Source organism: Erpetoichthys calabaricus, chromosome 5, assembly GCF_900747795.2.
Source record: "Erpetoichthys calabaricus chromosome 5, fErpCal1.3, whole genome shotgun sequence".
Lineage (NCBI taxonomy): Eukaryota > Metazoa > Chordata > Cladistia > Polypteriformes > Polypteridae > Erpetoichthys > Erpetoichthys calabaricus.
In genome coordinates, this window is record NC_041398.2 from 167309930 (window position 1) to 167333830 (window position 23901).

Genomic DNA, 23901 nt, shown 5'->3' on the forward strand with positions numbered 1-23901 from the left:
TAACAATCCTGTAGTACTAGGGTGTTGTATCGTGTTAGCCATTATGAATGTAGAGAAAAGCCAAGCAAAATGACACCTTCTATTGGCTAACTAAAAAGATTACAATATGCAAGCTTTCGAGGCAACTCAGGCCCCTTCTTCAGGCAAGATGTAATACAGAGACTGGAGTTCCCTATGTTTATATACACACTCTAGGACAAGTTTTTATTTTTATTTTATAACAATCCTGGTATGAGATGGGTTTGAGGTGAAAGCTACTAAGGAGGAACAACTGTCTTAAGTTAGTTCTTGCCTTAAGTTGGTGCTCCTCGTGACCCTGAAACGGATTAAGTGTGTTCAGGAAATGAATGTTAAGAAAGATAAAATATATAACTCTAAAGTTAAATACTTCTCACTTTTTTTCTAACTTATCTCTTTATCTTTTTTTTCTAAAATGGCCAAATATCTCTCACAATCTGATGTGTCCAGTAGTGATGTCTGCTGGTACCTATATATTTTCCAGGAACTCATCTTGTACAAAATTAACTGAGGTAGGCAGTGTAGCTTAGAGCCTAAAGATTTGAAAATGAATGTAAAAGATGCCAGGCTTAGCAAAAACTAAAAATATTAATCTCCATAAAGATAAACGTGTTATGAAGAGCTTTGAGATGGCGATTATATAAAATAAAAAAGTTATAAAATCAATGTATTAAATAAGAAAGGGATGTTGCCTTATCACATTCAGGTGATCTAAGGTCAACAACACGGATATATTTTAGCGAAGCAACACAGTTTACTGTAAAGTAGTATCTGGGAGATATCTGTGATTGCAAAATCATCTACTGACACCATTTTCAGCAGACTTGTGTTATACAGTGCTCTTTAAGCCCCAGCTTTGGGCTCCTCACAAGAACTGGAGTAAGGAATGTTCCTTGAATGTATTGGGTGTTATTCTGCTTGAGGATCTTACTGACCTCACTGACTACTCCAACTACCTCTGCACCAAAAGCCCCAGTTTTCAGTTTAAGAGCTAGCCTTCAGGTGGACTATCCTTCATAATGCATAGTTCTTTTCCAAATTTACATTATTTGACCATCTAACTGACATCAACTAAGATGGCAAACATGTGCCAATGTACTGTCAATCTCCCTTCCCGCTTCTTGTACCTCTGTGTCCATGGATTAATCACTCCCAAAGTAATCATTTCATAAATTTGTTGTACTGCTCACTCGTAGTGTCTTTCTTTGTGCATTGGCCTGATGTATAATTCTCCTGCAGAGGTTTCCACAGAGGTTCTGCTGAAGCTTTACAATGCACTGGTTAGACCTCAACTGGAGTACTGTGTACAGTTTTGGTCTCCAGGCTACAAAAAGGATATAGCAGCACTGGAGAAAATCCACAGAAGAGCGACTAGGCTGATTCCAGGGCTACAGGGGTTGAATCATGAGGCAAGATTAAAACAGTTGAGCCTTTTCAGTATACGCAAAAGAAGATTAAGAGGAGACATTACTGAATATTTAAAATTTTGTTGGGAATTAGTACAGTGGATCGAGACTGTTACTCAAGAATATATGGTGACAGTGTTGGAAACTTGTTAAGGCTAAATTTCACACATTAGGAAGTTTTTCTTTACACAGAAGAACAACAGACACATGGAATAAGTTACCAAGTAGTGTGGTAGACAGTAGGACTTTAGGGACTTTCAAAACACATACTTGATGTTATTTTGTAAAAATTAAGTGGATAGGACTGGCGAACATTGTTGGGCTGAATGGCCTGTTGTTTACATTGTTCTAATCTTCTAGTTTCTCTCTCTGCCTCCTAGAACAGTCTACCTGTGCACAATTCACACAGTGAATACAGTACTCTTATTTGAATGACAGGTTTCCAAATACTGTCTTCCATATACAGTAGGTGTACAGTACATGAAATTATCTGAATTGAGAATAGCTGTACCTCAATCACATTGGGCCTATTTCATTGCACTGATAAAGAAAATACCGTATATATCTTAAAATGTATTAAGAGTAGGAAAATGTGTGCATATTGAGTAATTTTAAGACACATGATGACTTAAAATATCCACATATTTCTGAAATACTTGTGTTGTACTATTTCAAGTCCCAGAATGTTTTTTAGATAACTCTGTGTAGGTTAATGTTTTATGTTGTCATGAAGGTTTTGGTCTTAGATCTTTTTGATGAACTGATGTCACCAGCTAGTATCGGAGACCATCTTGTCTCTTGTGCTTGTTGCTGCTTATTTTTAAAGGATGCCATTAGAAACAGGTTAAAAGAAATAATCTCAATGAAAAAAATAAATCTATTTAAAAATGACTGGTACCACTGATGAGTAATCAAGAAGGGCGAAACTTCTACGCTTTCTCTCTAAAAGTCATTCTCCCTGATACAACAGAAATGGGATATAGACAGAGGTCACAGGGATTACAAGATGTTATCATTACAGCAGCACTAAAGGAAATTTCATAAGGCCAGTGGCAGATTTGCCTTCATGGCTGTGACAGAGCTTCTCTTGAACAAGAGAGAGCCTCTCCCTGCCTGCTTGCACACTGCTGGTTACAACTGGTTTATCTGATTTACTGTAACTTTATAACTGCAAGCGGGTTATAGATAATTAAAATATGGAGACCAGGGTTAAAGTCCTGGGTGCTTCCTGTGTGGAGCTTGCATGTTCTCCTTGTATCCATGTTGGTTTAAAGGTGCTCTGGTTTGCTGTCAGTCCAAAGACAGGCAATTTTGGTAGATTTGTGATGCTAAATTGATCCTTGATATGTGTGTGCGTGGGACTGTCCAGGGAATGTTCCCACATTGTGCCTGATAGGATAGGCTCACCCTGCTCTGGATAACTGGATTTAGAAAATGGATTAGTGGAAGTCATAATAACAAATAAGAACTAACAGCATTAGACAAAATATACATAACAGGCAGCAGAGTTTAGACTGAAGAAATAAATTAGGAGAAGGGACAGAAAGATAAGTCTTCGTTCAGATTAACCAAAAAACATTTAAACAAAAAGCAGTTAAAATTAAGCTGAGGCCAACTAGTACCCTAAGAAAATAAAATATGTTAATCGAAAAATGTGTAGGCATAATTTGAGAGTGGTTAATTGTAGATTATACAGAAATAACAGAAATCTAAGGTAAACACAAGTAATTGTTAACACATGGAAATCCTACGCCACTGTTGCTCAGTAGTATCCAGAATGCCTTTATGTCTCAATTCTGTTTTAGAATGAATATGAAAATAAGTATGTGACAAGCTGCACTACGTCGAACATCTAGAGTTTTGTTCTCTGTTTTATGATGCAGACTATGAAGTCTGTAAGAATACTCTACAATTATGCTGTGTAATGATTCAGCAAAATTCTGTGATTATGCTTTTCCAATGAACTGTTATACAATTTTTGTGATTCAATTACAGAGTGGATGGAGGTGAGGGATGTTATCATTTAAATTTGTCGATTTCTTCCAAAATGTATTTCTCCATCTGCATTTGGCCTGATATCGCTATCATCACTATCACTACACTGCTACAGTGTGCCTGCTTTTTATTTTACCAAGCTGAAATATGACACCTCAGTGAAGAACTCAACACCTTTCACTATACTGGTGAAAGCAGACAGCACCTTTCTGGCTTTGATCATAGTTCTTTATATCTAAGCCTGACGAGTCTCCATAAAGCTTTCTCCCAAGTGTGTTATTTGACAAATAAATGGGAGTAGCCTACTGAAGCAATCTCAAAAAGCAGCAAAGTGAAAATATTTAATCTAATATACATGAACCTGATAATCTTAATATAGCATTATTCAAAATCTCTATAGAAGCTACTCATCACTGCAGTACTCCACAAAGAAGCAGCAAGCTGCTAATTTCTCCTAGTTCCCATGTATTTCCTAAATCATCATCCTTTAGAAAAGAAATTTGACCATTCCCATGCTTAAAGATAAGCATTTTGTATAGGAAACTATTTAATTCTTCCTGATATATATAATTATGACAATTGATAAGAATCAGGTAATCATTTCCAGTCAAGTCTCTAATTCTGTACCAAACTTTACAGTCTTACAGTCCATCTTTTAGAATACAAAAACAGATTGAATACATTTAAAAACAGCCTTCTTAACACTTAAACTAACATGCTTCTTTAAGAAATATACAGAGCCTTCAGTAAATGTATACCTTCTATAATTTTTGTAACATTTTCTCATGTTATAAACATTAATTGGAATATCTTGAAGTGAGACTTTGATATTTTTATAAAGAATATATTCATAATGTTGAGGAATGGAAATTTTGCACATTCTTACGTTTAAAATATAAAAAAGGGAATTGTCATAATTTGAAAAGCATTTTTTCAGTGTTTTTTTTGCAAGATCACTCTATAACATAAAAAAAGTTCACTTATGATCATTTCAGGTGTTTAACATAATACTTTCAGAAGTCATACATATTCAAAAGTTGAAAGCACGTTCAGTTTAGAAATTTAAACCCTGAAAACCAAGGAGTTATTTGTATAAATACATGACAGAAATGTGTAGTGTAATTTTTGGAGGAACATTAACTGTTTCAGGACTCACAAGTAGTTTAAAGTATGCAATTAATTCCATACATTAGTAGAAAATGGAAAGAAAGAAAATATATGATATGATAGATAGCGTTGACAATCGATTACCAGGCAGAAAAATGTGGAGTGGGGCAGGGGCTAAAGTCAGTAAGGATCTGAGAGGGGGAGAAGAAAAACACAAAGGGCTTCACAGAAGGAAGGATGAAGCCCTGTGCATGTATTGGATGCCCTAGAAACATCAGTTAGAAAGTGCAAGAAGTGAAGAAATGAGAAAGAGATAGAAGAAACATATGTGAAAGGGCAAAAAATTCAACACGAACCAGAGACGACTACCCAGAAAGAGACAGAGATGTCAAAACACCTCCTAGTTGATAGTGCCAACTCTAGGTGCGACCACATTGCCTCCTTAAATGCAGAGAGTGAAAAAAATGTCTTGCCACCAACTATTACTGTCCAAAATAATAACTGACAGCATACAACCCCAAAATGGAAGGTATAGGACACAGTCCTTTACTAAATCAAAAAGCTCAAGAATGCACTGATCTCTTGGGTTGCCAAAGGGCACTTTGTCTGGAGACATTATAGACTAACCCCAACATCAGTACCAATTGAGACTTGACCAGAAATGACCCTAAAAGAAGATTTAAAACCACCTCATGCCATTTCCCATTTCAAATTAGAGTCAAGTAGGTGAACTGAAAGGCTCAGCAGGTGCTTACTAAAGAAGGAACACAGGTCAAAATTGGGAGAGAGAGAAAGGAAATGCTTTGTGGTACAAGACGGCATTCCAAATCCACCAAAGAAGTACATGAGGAGTTCTTATTTTGCTGTTTACTTTGTGTTTTCCCCATGTTATAGGTGTGGTATGGGGGTGTTAGAATTCATCAAAATATTTCATAGTAAATATGGCCTCTTTCTGGTTCCATTCTTCCTTGTGCCATTAAGCCTGCTTGATGTTATATTTTCACTATATTTGCTTGGCTTTTCTCTACACTACATTTGGTTGTAAGAAATTATTTAGAGGAACATTTTATATTAATCATCTGCTGCTGCTGCAAGCCATGAAGTATGGGATTTTCCAACAAGGGCATAATTAGTGTAGGAACTGATTTCACATTTAACAAAAAAAGAAGATAGGTCAAATATATCATCTCATCTCATCTTAGTTATTATAAAACAAATGGATAGAATAGAAATATAAGTTATGAATGATATACAGTACATAGAGTATATAATGCCTCTGATTTTTCAGTTGATGGTCATGCTCAAGGAGTGCTGTGTGAGGAAACAAAATCCCAACCTGTCTTATTACCATTTTTATTTGTCTTGGATCTGGATGAGCGGCCCCTATACCTTACCTCATTTAGGAGTTACTTCAATCTGCCCTGATAACACCACAGAGGTGTTAAACTGGGAATGAGAGGAGGAGGAGGAGGAGGAGAGAGATATGTTGTGGTGACTCTAATAGGACATTACTGAAATGCTACATTTATACTGTCATTTTAAAGAAAAGGTGGAAATCTCTTTGCCTGGAGTTGAGGACTTTGAGAAAAAAAAATTGGAAGTGCGCAATAGTGAGACGATGAGACAAGATTTTAAATATGTTGTTTAAAACAGTAAGCAGTTCAGCTGCTCCACCTTACAAGCAAAGAAAGGTCTTTTCTATAAATCAGGCCGGTTGTGGTAGTAAGCTTTTCTTTTGTTTGATTTGTAAACTCAAAAGCAAAAAACAGGCAGCTTTTAAGCATGCCACCATTGCAAATTAATATTAACTATACTTACATATAAGGATATTGGCATACAATAAAAGAAAACAAAATAGCAATCCTGTGGATTACCCTCTCTTGAAGTGTTCATGCCTCCTCTTATTAGACTTTCTTTGAACAGATTATCATATTCCACTTGAACCAAAGAACTGCTTACCCTTTAATTTTTCAACTCTTACTCTTCATGGCAGACTTTCATATCTAATATAGCTTCAGTTGTTTTCGTGTATCTTTCCTCCCTTGTTTCCTTTATTCACCTCTACTTTCTCTTGGCAGAAAATATTCTGTTTTACACTACAGGACACTGTAGGCTGAGCAGTTGAAGTATTGTTTGTAACATTCTTTTTCACCATAATAACAAAAACATAACTCAACTACAAAATAAATAATAAACACAGCTAAAGTGGCTATGTCAAGTTATCCTTGCTTTGCATCTGCTGAACCATTGTCTATTTCCTCTACTTTAACAATTCTTTTCATGCCCACATCAGTAAAGATTCCTCAAGTGCTAGGACTCCATCCCGTTATGCTACGACTACTTATCTAACGTCACTCCCAGCCCATCCAGCCTACACTTTTTTGTCATAAGTTGGAGGAAGTTACACAACAGATCTAACCAAACAGGAACACAAGGAAATCAGAATCAACATGATTATGGATGCAGTATGCATTTGTAAATCACACAATCTCCAAGGAACATAATAGCTGGTACACCAGTCTGAGGCTTGTAGTGTTCTTTGCATATCCATTAGCAAAACCCCTTCACCATTTCATAAAAATTAAATACAAAGCTTAGTTCAGACTAGATTTGAGAATAGTGTAAGACAGTAAATAATAAAAATAGGCAGCACAGGGAAACAACAGCTTACTCATTTGGAAATGCAACAGTTGGTATTCTTTCCTTCAATATTTATGCTAAACCAGTACTGAAACAAATTCATAAATAAACAAACCTTTGAACTGGTACTTGTCATCTGAGTTTGCTTATTAGGTGTGGCGCTATATAAAGAATTATTATTATAAGTAACATGCTGGGCCACTTGATCCAAGTAGCACCCTGAAACAGCTATTTGTTTAATCTACTGTGAACTTTCAAAATGTCAACCTCAAAATAAACCCTTGAACACAACTTACAAGACAAAATGTACTAAGGCCAGGTCAAGCAGTCAATTCCCAGATGCAAGACAAGAGAACAATTTTAAGTCCATCCATCCATCCATCCATTTTTGAACCCATGGAAGGCGACTCAAAGCTGAAGAGCTTTATAGAAACCACACCTGGATGAAACACTATCCCTTAAAGCCCACTCACACACAGTCAGTTTAATCCTAGCAGTTCACCTAATCTGCAGTTACACACACAAATACAGTCTTAAGCCTGCTTAATCCAATTCAGAGTCATGGGAGGCAGGAGTCAATTCCAGCAGCATACGGCATAAAGTGATAAACCCTGGGTAGGTTGGCAGTTGTTCAAAGGGCCCATATACCCACACAGGGACAAATTTAATATCATCAAATAACTTAACATTTAAATGCAGACTTTAAATTAATCCCATGTAAGTGTGTATGACCAATCACTATGAAAGACTTGCACCCTGTGCCTTTTGCCCAGGGTCTGTCATGTAAGCATGACAGACTACCCTGGGTGTTTTTAGCAAGAGTTCAATATCTTCTAGAAGACAAGGAAGCAGTTTGCGTGTCCTTTGTTTGAGAAAGATGATCAATGATGGCATATAAAAAGTAAGTGAGCAGGTGAATTTACTGTACTATGCAAAAAAAAAAAAATCATCTCCTCTAATTGGATATAGAAGACCAATGAGAGAAGGGTGAGGCTGAAGGCATGACTTAAAGGCTAATGAGTATCCTCCTTCAAGAACATGAAAGAGGTCAGAGGTGGATGATTCCATGCATGCTTCACATTTCCTCAGACTGATTAGAGTGACCTGAACTTTAAAATAATCAGAGGAGAAAAGCTTGAAATTGAACGGTGAAACAGGGAAACCTGAGATTTGAATTCTCATGAGGGTCAAGTTACAAGTCAAACAAGTTTACTAAACACGTAATGGCTGCAATATTTTTCGGTTTATTTATTCTAGGAGGTGAAAGGAGTTGAAGAAGATTAAGAGGCCAAAACGCTTTTTAAAAGTTAAGACAGTTTTATTTGTTAATGTTACTTTGTTAAAAAGAGAGACATATCTTTTTTGTATGTTGGCTCTTTATGGTCTTCAGCTTTATTACCTTAAATCCTTAAACTATAATTCCTCCAAATCTTTTAAAGGAAATAGTGTTTTTATTTTTATGTAACTTGAACATTTCTTCTCACCATATTTTGTATACATTATTCATTGTTTTTCAAGTTTGCTGCTTCTGTACCAAAATCCTTGGACATCAGAATACCTGCAATCGTACTTGTTTGATTAAAATAGCAAAGACTGTGCTGAACTATGCTTCTGTCTTCTAATTCCATGTGTATCACTGGATACCACTGGCTATCTGGTCTTCATTATCTCTTTGAAAAACTGGATTGGTTTAGAAAGCAGGAGACATGAAACAGAGTAGGTTGTACTACAGTACGCATCTTGAACTTGTTACTGTGCTTATGTTGATATTAAGATGAGCTCATAACAAAACAACAGACTACACAAGTTTATCCATCCATCAGTTGTTCATACCTGCTTAACCCAGTACAGTGTCACTGGCATAAAGTAAGAACTAATTTGGGACTTGAAGCTTGTCAGTCACAGAGCACACTTACACTATCCCAGGGACAATAGAGATTAACCAGTTAGCTTAGCATGTATGTGAAGTATGAAGAAACCCGGGTAACTAAGTGAAAACACACACATATACACATGCACAAAGATATGGACAATAACCGAAACTTGCAAACTCCATAAAAACAGTAATCTAGTTAGGAACAGAACCCAGGCTCTGCAGCTATGAGGTAGTATCTGTGCACGCTGTACTACTATGCAGCCTACTGAACCAATGGAAGTGACCCCAATTATATCCCAGTAGAATGACTCTAAAATGTACTAATTTAAGAGATTTCTAAAACAAATTCAGCATGTTGTGCACTCTAAAGGTAATAATGGACAGGACTGAAACACAGCACAACACATCCGTCCATTTAGTATATAGTCCAGAAGGAGTTGATGGGCAACACCAGGAAACAGCCAAATGTGTGGCACAGCCCACTGCAGGGCAGACACACACCCACACACATATACACACTCTGGCGCATGTGGGCTTATACCACATCAAGTTAAAATCACTACTTATTCTAACTATAGGTCTTTCAGATGTGAGAATAAAACTGGAGTGCCCAGACAAATACCTGTACAGACATGGTGTGGTAAAGTGAGGTCCATAGCTGACTGGCATTCTCTTTAATAAAACCCCTGTGTGCGTCTAGTGTCCGTGTGTGTGTGTCTTCTTGTGAAGTGCGCATGCGCGGGGCATGGTGCGATGCTTCAAAGCAGATGCTTCAAAGGCCGCCTGACGTTTCACAGAAGACAGAGAGGGCGGGACCTATAACATATCACGCGGCCAATCCAATCGGATTTCGGTAAAGGAGGTAAGACCTAAAACATAAAACACGAAAAATCCAATCGGGTACTGAGACGCGGAGACCAGCTTCCCCATTGTTGTGCAAGAGTGTAAAAGACGAAAAATCCAATCGGGTACTGAGACGCGGAGACCAGCTTCCCCATCCCACTCTGAGGATGTCAGATTTGTGATTAAGAAGCTTGGCCCGGTAAAGTGTAAAGTGTCAGTCGTTGAAGGGTTTTTCCTAAATATATGAATTTTCATGATATTACAATACAATAACTTTTAAAAGTAGATTTATTTTCGCGCATATTACATCAGTTGCTGGGGAGAATCTGCTGATTGCCCACTGTTGTGACAGAAAATTAAACACATATTACGGACAGCAAAGCCAGTACTATTGTCAGAGAAAATTACAGGCATTTTACGGAAAAAATTTAATGAGGTAAAATGTCCCTTGCCATTTAATATAGACTGTTCCTACTAATGTTTATGGACTACTGTTCTAGCACCCGTTATTGTAACAGGCTTAATGTCTAGTCTTTTAAATAATCAATGCACTCGCGTCTTTGTGTGGGGTAGCATGGTAGCATGGTGAGAGCGTTTCCCGTGCATGATGTGGGAGCGGACAACCCTACACTTAGTGAACAGGTGCAGGATCACCCGCGACCCTAACTGTCGCCGGGAGTTGCTCATTGCCACAGCTGTGCCATGTCCCCACTTTAAATAGGGAAGTGTGAGTGCAGAAGGTGGAGAAAATAAAAAGCAGATCGGAGGAAAACAGACTGGCCAGTGACCGTGAAAAAGAGAAGAAGGCTGAAAGAGAAATGGAAGGGAGGCAGAGATGGAGAGAGAGAGAGAGAGAGAGAGAGAGTGTCTGAGCTTATCAAGTGAGGCAGGTGGTCAGGAGTGAGCCTGAGGGCCATGGAAACTGGAGGCAGTGATAGGGGCGCTCCTACTGAGCACTTCCTTGGGGAGTAGGAGCAGCATGAGTGACGGTGTCTCCCTGCAAGGGCTGAAGGTGAGCAGCAGGAGAGACATGTGGGGCTCATCGGGTTGCCCTGTAGATGGCACGGAACGGAGCCTAGTGAAGAAAGTTGACTGCACCTGTGCGTTGGCATCGCCTTACACTCCAAATGGGATAAGTGGAAGAGATGCCAGTTTTTAAAAGGGAAGCATTGCGGCTCGCTGTTTTTATAGTTTGTCTCTGGCTAATAACCTCATCTTTTTAATGGATTTATTTATTTGCATTTTAACCTCCACCAACACCTTTTCATTTTAATGGATTTTTTATTTATTGGACATTTTTGGAAGCACTGCACTTTTTTAACACCTTGATTATTGAATTGTTTTAGTAAAAGCACTCCAGCACTTTTCCCTATCCCCTTACTTGGTATGTTTGTCCTCATTTGCTCGGCTCATCCCGATCATGATTATCGACAGTGTCGGAATCAAGAGGCTCCCAAAATGAAAAGGGAGCAAGGAGCCGAACCGCACCATCAAACATGGAGAGAAAGTGCAGACTTCACTGAGGCAGTGACTGTGCCATAATTCATACACAGGTTCCTGGAGTAATGAGACAACAATGTTAAACATTGTGCCACTGTGTCACACAAGACCAGTGTATGAGGGTACTTTATTAAACTTATAGGCAGTATTAAAACATACCATTAATTTATCACTGTTTGTAAAGAATACACAAAAAAGAGTAGGTGGAAAAAGTTAATACTGTATGTTAAAACTTCAACAGGAGCATGGGACTATCTTGGCAGATATGGCATGTGACAGGTATCAGCCCCGGATGGAGCATACCAATACTTACTTCCACTGGACTGATTTAATGTCTCCAGCTAACCTCGCACACGTCCTTGGGATATGGGATATGAAAGGAAAGCAAGGATATCCAGAGGAAAAGCCATGGGGAGATTGTCCATAACTGCACACTGAAAGTGACCAAGCCTCAGTTCCTTAAGCCATGAGACTACTGTGCTATTTGCTGTATCACCTTTTAAAAAATACAGTTTATTTTTTATTGTTATGACTACTAGTCCATATATAGTTGTCAAAAGGAAACTGTAAAATGAAATAATAATTTTAATCCAGACTAGCCTGAATTAATACACAGTACCTAGTGAGCAAACCACAGATCACCCTTTTGTATTAAAGGTTTCATCATTTGAGAAAGTGCTCCTGTATTTGCAGTAAAATAGCACTTGCTCTACTTGCTTCATCCGTGGCAGCAGGGTAAGTAGCAGTTAGTATTTACATGATTTTGCTCCTATACTCCAAAGACACATCATTATGGTGTACTGAGGTTTTCATTTGTGCATGTCTGACTAAATAAGTGCACATGAGCTTACACTCCTCTCCAGAGCTGCCTCTCTGCTTTTTATAACTGGACTCAGGTTCCCAGTGAACTCTAACAGTGTCAGAAAATGAATTCATTTAATACTGCGTATGAGAGTGTAGTCTTAATTTTTTTTCTTCCAATAACATGGATACCCAAGTTTACAGCAAGCATAACTGCCAAAGACAATATTGTACTGAATATATTTAAGAAGGGCCGTAGGAAGAATGGAGCTTAAAAAGAACTCCCAGAAATTCCAACATGATTTGAAAATGTCTGAAGAGTGAAACACTAACAGAGCACATCGTCCATATAAATAAATAACACAAACTGCTTCAATAACTAAACCTAAATGTGCAAGTAAGATAATATTTAGCATCACTTTCAGGCACAGGGCCTGGAGCTTATATTTGCTTATCTACGAGGAGAATACAGAGCAAGGGTTTTTATTCTCTCCGCATTCAGACAGCTTTTTAAGCACTCTGTTTTTGTGTGTTTCCAGTTACCGTGACAATGCCCCTCTACCAGACTGGGATGAGACCATTAAACTATTTTATACATAAACACTGGAGAAGAATATTCTGCTTCTTATATCTGCACATATGTCAAATTGTCTTTTCCAAGAATATCCTTCTTAAAGTTGTTTTAGCCTAAAAATAAACATTTCTGAGTTTGGTTTTGACTGAACTAACAGAAGGATACAGGATTTGCAGATAAAAAAGTGCCTATCATGGCCTGGCGCGTGTAGCCTGTTGATTTGTGAAAAACTAACTATAGCACATCTGTCTTAAACCTCTCACAATTTCCACTCTGCATTTTTAAATGACTCTTTAATAGGTTATAGTTTACCTAATTTTTGAACACACTTGTAATGTGTTCAAAGTGACTACTTGGTAAACTACAGTAAAATGGCTTGGGTGTTCTAGCTACTGCAACTATACCAAGAAACACAACTTTGCCACAAGGGGATACTAAAATCTTGATTTTCTTAATAAATTAATTAACTTTTGTATTTTAAAACAGAACCTTTCAAATCTTACACCATTAGAAAACATAGCAAATAAGAATATATTGTATTACAAAGCAACACACAATAAAATAATGCTAAGAAAACACATTCAAATACAAGATTAACAATAGCAAATAGTGAGATTCTGCGTAAAAACCTATGTGTAGCAAGGCAACCATTATACAGAAATGCTTGCTAATTGGGGGTCCAATTTCTGCTCCAGTATTGGTTGAACACTGAAGTCTCACTCTGGTATTACAGAACAACAGACTATGGAGAATGCTGTCAGTTAGGATATGCATATCTTAAGTAGACAAATTGCATCATACACAGACACACCGTCATCAAACCTTGTACTTCTGACCAGCATCAAAAAGAACAGTACACACAGTTTGATAGTGTATAGGTAATATTAAAATAGCTTCTTCTTCATGTGGATGGATTAAGGCAATTGAGCATTATTAGTTTTTCCACCTCCTTGCCCTAAACTGCAACTGCAACTATCTAAAGATAGTTAAAAGCATAGAAAGCATAATCAGGTCATTTTGAGGGAAAAGCAGTATTCCATTGAAAGGTCAAATCTCCATCACTTTCTCACAAACCCATAGTTTCTAACAGCATCACATTTTTTTTTCCAAGGACTTCCAGCAATTTTGAGTTTGAGGCTTTCAGAAGTTTCCGGAAGGTGAATTATTTTGTTCCCTATATGTAGTGTATAAGAGAGATGTCAGATGAGTACATGATAATGTCCAAGATTTGAAAGACTTGCATGCCTATACAGAGGAACAGAATACGGCTAACCTGAAGTAAGGAGCGATCTGGTTTGCCGTTTGTCTGTCTGCTATTTAGTAAGGTCTTCGATTTTACAAATTTCTGACAATCTAAAATTTATTTAGTACACAGCCTTAAAAAATTTATGAAACAATATTTATTCTAGTCAGAGCATATATTTCATCAGCACATACTTGGCCCGATATCACCCAAAATCAAGAATTATGAAAAAATTAGAAAATTTTTTTAATAACGTTTTCAAGCAGAAAGGACCAACAGCGGACAACAGCAAGAAAATATCAAACCATCCATAAAAAATTCTAAAGTTACTCATATTGCAAAATCAACATGCAAAATCATCCGTTCGTTTGTTCACAACATCCCAAACGTATTTTTATTAAAATATTTTTAAATAAATCAATTCTGGAAAATGCTCTTGTGAACAAGGAAGAAATGCGCACAAATGCGCAAACAAGCATCTGAACTCAAGACCTGTCCCTTTCATTCATTGGTCAAGAGCTTACGACATTACTGTTAGTCCTCTTAGTGCTAATTCTGACAAAGAATAGAAGCAATGACTTGTTTGCAGCAGTAAACCTACACATTATACATATTAGAAAAATTAAGTATTATTAATTAATTACATTGGTTTTGATTTTAATGGCTTCTAATAGTGGGATTTAAAAAGTGATAGTGAAGCAGACATTTTGAAACAATGAAGATAAACTGAATATAATTTTTAAAATATTGTGTGCCTTAATTGAAAAATGTTTATTAAAAAGTTATTTTATTAGCTGTAATAAACACAAGTTGAAGATGTAAACAAATTATAAAGAGCCTGTAACCATGTTTAAGCTGTTATGGAAATCAAAGCACACTGATGGTATAGAATAATGCCAATCGTAATCAATTATATTCAAAAGGGGCCTTCTGAACTATTTGTTTTTGAGCGGTGGCCCAAATAAAAATCCAAAGAAGATCAAGGAATTGTGGATTATAAGTACTCAGCTCTACATAGTCATTCTCATGTCGCAATGACACAACAACGGGAGCTGACTTGTTTGAAAGCGTTTACTGAATACAGTAAGTGAGAATAACAGGACTATGTATTTCCTATACAAAGGTTGCCTAATTTTCTAACTGAGAGCAGGAGACTGGTGAAAAGCCAGGGAAACTCGTCTGAGCAGATAGTAAACAGTTCCTAACGGCGGCAGGGGGCGTCCTATAGACCATAGACATGGCCTTTTAGGACCAGGGCAAGGCTCAGCAATAAAGTGGTCACAGAGGGCACTGTGATTCAGTGCTCCAAAGAACCTGAAGACTTATTTCATATTTTTGAAGAGAGTCTCAGGTGCAGTTTAAAGGAACAACTAAGTCAAGGAGAAATGGGATCAAGGGTCATTATTAAGGAGGAACAGGAGCAGTGTGCATGGTAGCTGAGTAAAAGACCTGATTTTTGGTACCATTAGATGGACATAGCTATGCTATCTAATAACAGATAATCCTGCACTAGTAAGAACCCTGTGATACTAACAGTGCTTTGACACTATGTGTTCTACGTTTGTTTCAGCCCAATTTTTTACATAAATTCTCCACTCACATGCATTACACTTGAATTTTTTTGAATGGAACATTGGTGGATGCCTTGTGCTTTTGCATATATTTTATTTATATTAGAAAAGCAAAACAAATTTAATTTATACCGACATCATTAATGTCTCAGTGGACTTTCTATGTTCTCTTTGTGTATATATAGCTTTTTCTTTAGGTATATATCCATATATTTCTAATCTCCCAAAGACAAGCAGGTTAGGTTGACTGGTAACTCTAAATTGCTCCTATGTGAGTGAGGGTAAGGTGTGTGCCAGCATGTCCTGCAATGGTTTGATGTCCCATCCAGGGACTCTGTTGAGAAGTAACCGATTTGGGAAAATGAATGGACGAATCATTAAAACTGCAGAGTGGAACTCATGTACCCATTTGGATAACGTTTCATCTCTGTGAATAAAGACAAAGCTGATGTCAAAGACATTTAAGGTTACTGCTAGTGCCTAGTCAAAACCTACTGTAGCAATAGTCATGAAGTGTCACAGCTAGAAATTTCAGCAGAATAACCCAGGATTAAACATGTGTTCTTATGCTTTCTTAAAGGAATTATACATTTTCCATTACAAAGTAATGGAAAAAAGTAAACTGTATCCTTATCCTAGACCAATCTGATGTAGAACTACTAATTTACCTTTACATTCTCGAAATGCAAAAGTATATAGTTTCTTTTCACATTAGTTTGTGTCACTTTGTAATTTCCTCTGCTTTCTATTGCAGTCCGTCAGGTTGTTAAACTTAACTTTCTTACTTTTGTTAAAAAATCCACCCAGCGGTACTAGGTTTCTATGATGCATGTCATCAAAAATGAACTCCTAAATCCAGATGCTGGCTCTTTTAAAAAAGCCTGCACTTCCAGTTAGCGATCCAAGTTTCCAGAGCAAAAACTTGTTCACTCAGAAAGCTTTCTAATTGCATGCATACCACATAAAATATAACCAGATTTCCTTCACTGATCTAGAGGACACAGAATAAAGCATGATATACAGTATGCCTCAGACCGAAGTCTCTAAATGCCTTAGCCATGGCTATAAGGTGAGCCAAAAAATTTCAGCCAAATTCCTAATTACAAAAAATTCCTTCCTGCTCAACAACGACACTCTGTGTAAAGTGGATTATAACAACAGAAGCCGAAAAGAAAGTGCAATACACAAACAGATAGACTTCTACTGAAAAAATGACCATAAGAGCTTTTATGAAAATAACAGAAATTTTCCAAACACCTGCACCTTAACAGACAAAATACACCACTCAGTAATACGCTAATAACTCACTAGTGTACACAGTACCGCAGCAGCAGTACATTTATTACAAACTGACATGGTGTGCACTAGTAACGGCACTCAGAGATTTAGAGTGCACATACATATCAGAAAATTCTTTACAAAATTCTTGTAAAGAGTAATTCCTTAGAAAAGAGAAACCTAAAGCAAGAGCAGCACTAAAATGTAACTTGTCTTACCTTTTAATAAAGTGGTTTGCATACACTGCCTCAGTCAGTCACTAACTCAGCAACTCTACTTTTTAGGAAATACAGAGCACTCTAGCAGGTACTAGTGAATATATACAGATTAGTCAGTGAATGACAAAGTGCTGCTTCATGACTCAGTACAGCAGCAGCAGCCACACTGACGTTAGACTCCCCTTTCACAATAAAAGACCTTAATGCCTGCCTGGAATTCCACGGGGAGGCAAAGGAATAAAAAGAAACAGAGTGGCCATGGGGGCGTTCGGGGGAGGGGACATTTAGGGGTGTTTCTTTGCAAGAGGGTGTATCTAGGCTTTCAGCAGCCCTGTTACTGGCAAGAATTTACAAAGATACAGTATCTACTTTTAAGCACAAATCTTTCAGTGTTACAAAGTGTACATAGAAAAAAGACTTGTGGAAATCAAGTTAATGGGAAAAAGATTTTCTAACAAGGAAAATACATTGCACAGACAGGCAAACTGACATACTGATGTGAAAGGCCCAACTGTCTGACTGACTGACAGACAGACAGATGTGTATGTGTTTGATATTCTTCAAATATGAATTTATTGAACTTACTTTTAAAGGTATTATAAAGTTTTTTAAAGGTATTATAAATGTTTTCCACTACTGATAAAGCTAAGTGTAGGAGGTCTTATACATCACCCTGAATCACCCATTTCTACAGAATATGAGCACATGCGAGTCAGTCCTTTGTCAAGTCAGGCAGTACTCCTATAAGAGGCAATTTGTTTTAAAATTTCATTATAAAAAACTGCTCTGTACTGAGCATGATGGAAGCAATGACACTATTCATTAGCCCATTACCAGAGCTAAAGATGAAACTAAAGTCTGAATGGGTGCCAGTCTTGTTGCAGCGCACATACAGACAACACCAAAACAAACCACATACACAGTATAGTTTCTGCATTGTTCAGTTTACTGGACAAAAATGATTTCCTTGTTATTGTTTAACAGTGAAAAGGGTAACAGATTTTTAAGCAGTAAAAAGGAACATTTGTGCAAGTAAGCTTCGTTTTTTGTCACTGTAATGTAAATAACATCAGTTCCACCCTACATTAGCCTCCTGATTTGTGGAAATTAGAATAATCTCTAGGAAGAAGTTGATTTTCAAATTGTCTGAGAACGCTACCTGTTAATATTGCAATTAAGTTGAGAGCCCCTACAATGAACACATTCTCTGCAACTAAATTTGTCATGGCAAAGGATCACATTATCAGTTAATAAGAGATGTGCTGCTACAGTTTACAGGTACACCAAAAGATGGTACTATTTGCCAGGGTGGGCCCTCAGTCAGGTTTTTCAATATTTGCTACATATTATTTCTTTCAGAAAGAGTATCATCACTAGGAACTTTATGAAACAAATTGTAAAGCACAATAACATACTGAGGTAGATTATAAGCCAGGCAGGCACAAAATTCTAGACTAAGAAGTTCAAGTGCAAAGGTGTATTGAGCTTAGATCACCGTGTTTATTTATCTTATTAGTAAAAAAAAACATCTCTGAGAAATTAAATAGCTTTTATAAGTAAGGAATTATATCTCTGGCAAAAAAAAGCCCTTTGCAGCTTCTGGCTAATACAAGTGTTTGGCTAATTACATAAGAAGCCATCCCAAAAATAACAGGCACACTATACACATGATTATTAAAATATCCCAAAAGGTGTAAAAATAATGATAGTTTGGCAAATATGTAAAAAAAATTCTCATCATTCAGCGTATATAAACCCACACTGGGGCAACATTGGAGCTGTCAAACCACCTACCATATACGTACGTCTTTTGGAGATTTGAAAGTAAAACCAGATTCTAATGAAGAAAATACACACAGACACAAGAGGGTATACAAACTCACTTAGGCCATTTTTAGGAAATTGAAGAAAAATTCAGTGCCTTTTTGTGTAAGTGTACATACTTTTTAACTAGAATATAAGGGAATGTCTTTCTTTTGATTTTTTTGTTCCCTATCAGCTTAGCAAATAGGGTTATTATAATTTTACCAAATTCTAGCCACCATATCACATGATTAACCTTTCAAACATTTGAATTTACCTATGCCTGTAGCAAATCCAAATTACATGTACTCTATATTTATCACAAATGGCTCTCCTACCCACATAAAATTATATCATTTGAAACACCTTGGTCATAAAATTCAGTCTAAAAATTACCATGCTCTCTCTTTTGTATTCTTTAAATTTCTAAACATCAAGAATATGTCAAAAGACATTCTTCTGGAACTCCTTTTGGACATATCCACAGCAGCTAGACACATGTAGGGCTTTTTGTTGCAGCTGTCCATTTAACTTTTCAGATTTTCAGCTATTTTTTACAACACAGTTGTACCAGTGCCTGAGGCGCGTGCCTATAGATCCCCTCTGTCTGGAAAACACCCCTGGAAGTGTTCACCCTTGCATTCTCTGCTAGGTCTCTTCATGTATTTCCTGGATTTGGTGGAAAAATGTAGAATTCATCCAAAAAAATACCAATCATGGAAACACCTAGGCAATTCAACAGACCTTGTATTAAGAGAATAAAATAAACAGAAAAAAGTAAATATACATGGATTCGCCGCTACCAGAGAAAAAACTTCAAAGACATCCTATGGGAAGATTTAGTATTTTATGGCTAATAAAAATTAACTTCATTTGACAGTAGGTGAGGGTAAATTACCTTTGCACGTGATCTGGAATATCTTTAAAGTCTGAACACAGTGCTGACCTCCACAACAATGGGTGTGAAAATTCATGCAACCAATTTTTTTAACAATATTCTTTAAAATTATATTTTTGTTATTCACCTAAATACTGTTTGGTGCATTACTCTAATCAAGGTAAAAAAAGTCTGACATAAAGATTTGTATTAGATTTCATTGATATTCATTGTATAATGTAGTCCCTTGGTAAACAGATATATTGTCCTGTCCTTCACAAAATAATGTACAACTTTCTTCACACTTTTTGCAGATGCAGCCATGAAACTATATTGTAGCAGATTTCAGTTTACTTACATGGTTATTATTTGTTGATTAAATGACTAGAAAATGGACAAATTTAAAGTACACATGTAAAATATTTTAAAGTATTCAAGACATGAAGGTGTTCAACAAACAACAGGGCAACAGCTGCACAGCCCCTTTCACACATGAATACTATGGCAGACATTTACCAGGAAATTACAGGGTCAAGGGTAGGTGTGAACAAATTCATGACATGAAACCTAGAAAAATTGATCTGGAAATTTCCTGGATCAAGACCAAGTGTAAATCCTTTAAATTTCCCAGGTTATGGGACTCATCGTCATGCATGTAAAACAGTGGTTGCTAAATTCAGTCTGGGGGACCCTTGTGGCTACAGATTTTCATCCAAACCATTATCACAATCAGTGCTCCATTTAATTAATCACATTGATTAATTAGCTGCTCTTTTATTTTTCTGATTTTTTTCTTCATTCAGAAAAGCACAATAGCGTGTAATGGTGTAACTAGAATTTGATAAGGCCTATTGTAGAAAAATCAATGAGGCCTCATCCATGTGAAATTAAATTAAATCCAATTAAAAATTACCACCATCAAAGAGATGTGTCAAGGATATAAGCTGCATAAAAGGTCATTTGTCATAATTAACCTTTATAGAGTTGTGAGAATGTAGGAAATGTGGGAATGTGGAAAACACAACCTTTTCATTCTGATGTCAAGTAGGCAAGCATCTTCATAATTAAGCCTTGTGAAACAGTAACCATGTATGCTCCATGGGCCCCAATGCCAAAGCCCTGCCCGCACTTCCTACAGTTATGCCTCTGTTAGGGTGAGATTTACATTTATAATAAACTAGCTGTGTTATCTGACATTGTCCAGAAATTTTCCTAAGAGAATGGGCCACGGTCATAGTGTTGTTGGTCACAAGTACTATTCAACTAACTAGGTATTTTTTTTATGACATTTGTTATTTTTTTCTCCTTTTTTATACCAGGGGCTCATATTATTAGATCACTGGAGCTCCTTACTCTTGAATGTGCTACATAGAATTGTCCATCAGTAAAACATTTGTAGCGTTGATAAATTCATGCTTTTCCTACTTAAACTTTACAGGAAACTATTATTTTGAAGGAAAAAGATAATTAATAAGTGGACTTCAATCAGATTTGAATGCAACACTTTGACCTGTAATCCAGTACCGTTAAATAGTTATAGAGGGTTTAGATCAAAAGCATTATACACTGAAACATGGTTTACTTTAACTTATCATATACAGCAGTGACTTTTACAGGATGCACATTTATGTGGCTGACCAAGGCATGCTGTCTCTCGTGTCTTGTGTTGTACTCGGGGATTGAATTGGGTATGTACTGTACGCTGAACTGGCAGGGCTCTGTTTGTGCTTTGGGAACTCGAGTGTAGCAGCACATGGTAGTCTCATCTCCAAGGAGACATCCTACTTCTCTGCAATACTGCATGTATTTCACTACCACGGGCCCGTCGCCACTCACCTTGTAGTCTGAAGTATACACAGCTGTTCAAATCTTTGGGGTCACCTAGAAATTTTAATGTTTTTGATAGAAATTGATACCTTTATTAGCAATATACTATTTTAATTGATTTAAAAATATATTCAAGGCACTACTAGTTTTTATAATGGCTATTGGTGTATAAAAATGACAGATTTTTAATTTATTGTTCACATATGGCTGCAAAGCACCATTTTTGTCTTATCTTTAATAAGTTATTTTTAATTCGTAATTGGTTATTAGAGATACTTATAATTGCATTAGGACCGCTGGAACCTGTTACTCTGTTCACTTGGGTTACAAGGCACTGGTAATCCTAAACTTTAGTTTTGGGTTCAAAAATGTCCAAAATAAAAAAGCTTTCTCAAGTGTCATTATTAAGACACAATTAAGGGAGTAGAAAAGGTGAATTAATAGGAACAGAACTGACTGACTGACTCATTTATTTACTTAACAACAAAAATATTATTTCCCGTTGAGTTAAAAAGTCCTACATAGTACATCTAAGGCTGTAGGTATCTGCTAAGAAAGGACATTTCACTACATCAGTATTTAAGGGTAATCTCAGATTTAATTAGCATGCTAATTAGTAAATAAAGGCTTAAATAACCAAAACACAAATATGTGAAATGAAAATCATAATGATACTGAAAATCTTATAACATATGAAAATGCTTACTAATTTCCAATAAATATTTAGAAAACCCAGTTTTGCAATTTCTGTATCAACACCAAAACATCCATCCATCCATCCATTTTCCAACCCGCTGAATCCGAACACAGGGTCACGGGGGTCTGCTGGAGCCAATCCCAGCCAACACAGGGCACAAGGCAGGGAACCAATCCTGGGCAGGGTGCCAACCCACCGCAGGACACACACAAACACACACCAAGCACACACTAGGGCCAATTTAGAATCGCCAATCCACCTAACCTGCATGTCTTTGGACTGTGGGAGGAAACCGGAGCGCCCGGAGGAAACCCACGCAGACACGGGGAGAACATGCAAACTCCACGCAGGGAGGACCCGGGAAGCGAACCCAGGTCCCCAGATCTCCCAACTGCGAGGCAGCAGCGCTACCCACTGCGCCACCGTGCCGCCCACACCAAAACATAAAAGTGTGAAATATGAGGGACATTCAAAAAGTTTGTGCACTTTTATATTTTCATTGGAAACGGTGAACGCGGAAGGAGTAGTAATTGGGCATTAAAAAGTTGGTATGACTCTGGGAAAATTGCATTGCAGACGAAGGTGACTATGTAGAAAAGTGATGCAATTTGTTTTTGAAATCCTTAATAAATAAGAGTTAAAAAAGTGTGAAAACTTTGAATCTTCCTCATATCACATTGCTTAATTAAGGTAGAAATCCAATTATAAGCAAAGGGGATTAAACGCAGGAGGGAACCACGGATGTAAAGAATGCAGAATGCTACTGCATCTTCTTTAGCCGCTTTTAAATGCCCATGTTAGTGAACCAATCAAAAAAGACTTGAGATGACTTATAAAAGTGCAGGACTAGCTTGATTGTTCACCTGACATTCCCTCATTTTACATGATTTGCTATTTTAAAAGCCCCAGAAAACAATACAAATTTTTAAATAAGGTAATTAGAAGAAAATTGTTGTACCCAGTTAACTTCAGAGGATGAGCTTTCCATCAGAGAAAAAGAGTGTCAATATGCTGGTAAAAAATTATCTCGGTGCAGCTTTTAAGGAGTGTTAAAATGCAATAGTGTACGTCTTCAGGTCCTTGCTGCTTCATATTTCAGTATGATGTTTTTCAGTTTACCATTCATAGTGTTGTCCATGTATTGAATGTGTCTTTGTGTTTCCAGTACATTGTGGAAAGATTAAATAAATAAATATAAGATGGGTTGCTTTTGAATTCTGAAGTTCACCAGCATATGGTCCTTGAGATACAATAAATTTAATTTATTTGTCATGGACCTTTTGAGTATCTTTTCAAGATCCTAACAACCTGGGATAAGATTTTCAAGTGTGAAAATTATAGCTAGAAAAGTTAGTGGGTCATTCCAACATGTGTGAACAAGCAAATCCCACTAAATTCCTGAGATGGTAAACATTGGAATTTTCCAAGTTGTATTTGTGAAAGGTATTAACATGATCGGTAGAAAAAAGTTCATTTCAGTAACCTACTTAAAATAGCAGTAAACAAGACATATTTTTCATAAAGCTGGGGGATTTCTTTTGTCACTACTGGGAGCTTGCCAATGAAACATCATCACACAATGAGGCAGGTTCTCATTTATTTTTTGTATAACATAAATAATTTCTAC

At 36.9% G+C, this 23901-nt stretch overlaps 1 protein-coding gene across 6 annotated transcripts in view; it reads right to left on the bottom strand.

Moving 5' to 3' along the window:
• Positions 1–23901, bottom strand: part of palld (palladin, cytoskeletal associated protein) — a 481585-nt gene that overhangs the window by 78302 nt on the left and 379382 nt on the right. Inside the window, exon 1 of one of the 6 annotated variants that reach the window (XM_028802195.2) lies at positions 17071–17258. The exons of the other annotated variants lie outside the window; for them this stretch is intronic. The gene's annotated coding sequence lies outside the window, so the exon portion shown is untranslated. Of the gene's footprint in view, positions 1–17070; positions 17259–23901 lie in introns of those variants that run through there. 6 annotated transcript variants of the gene reach the window in all.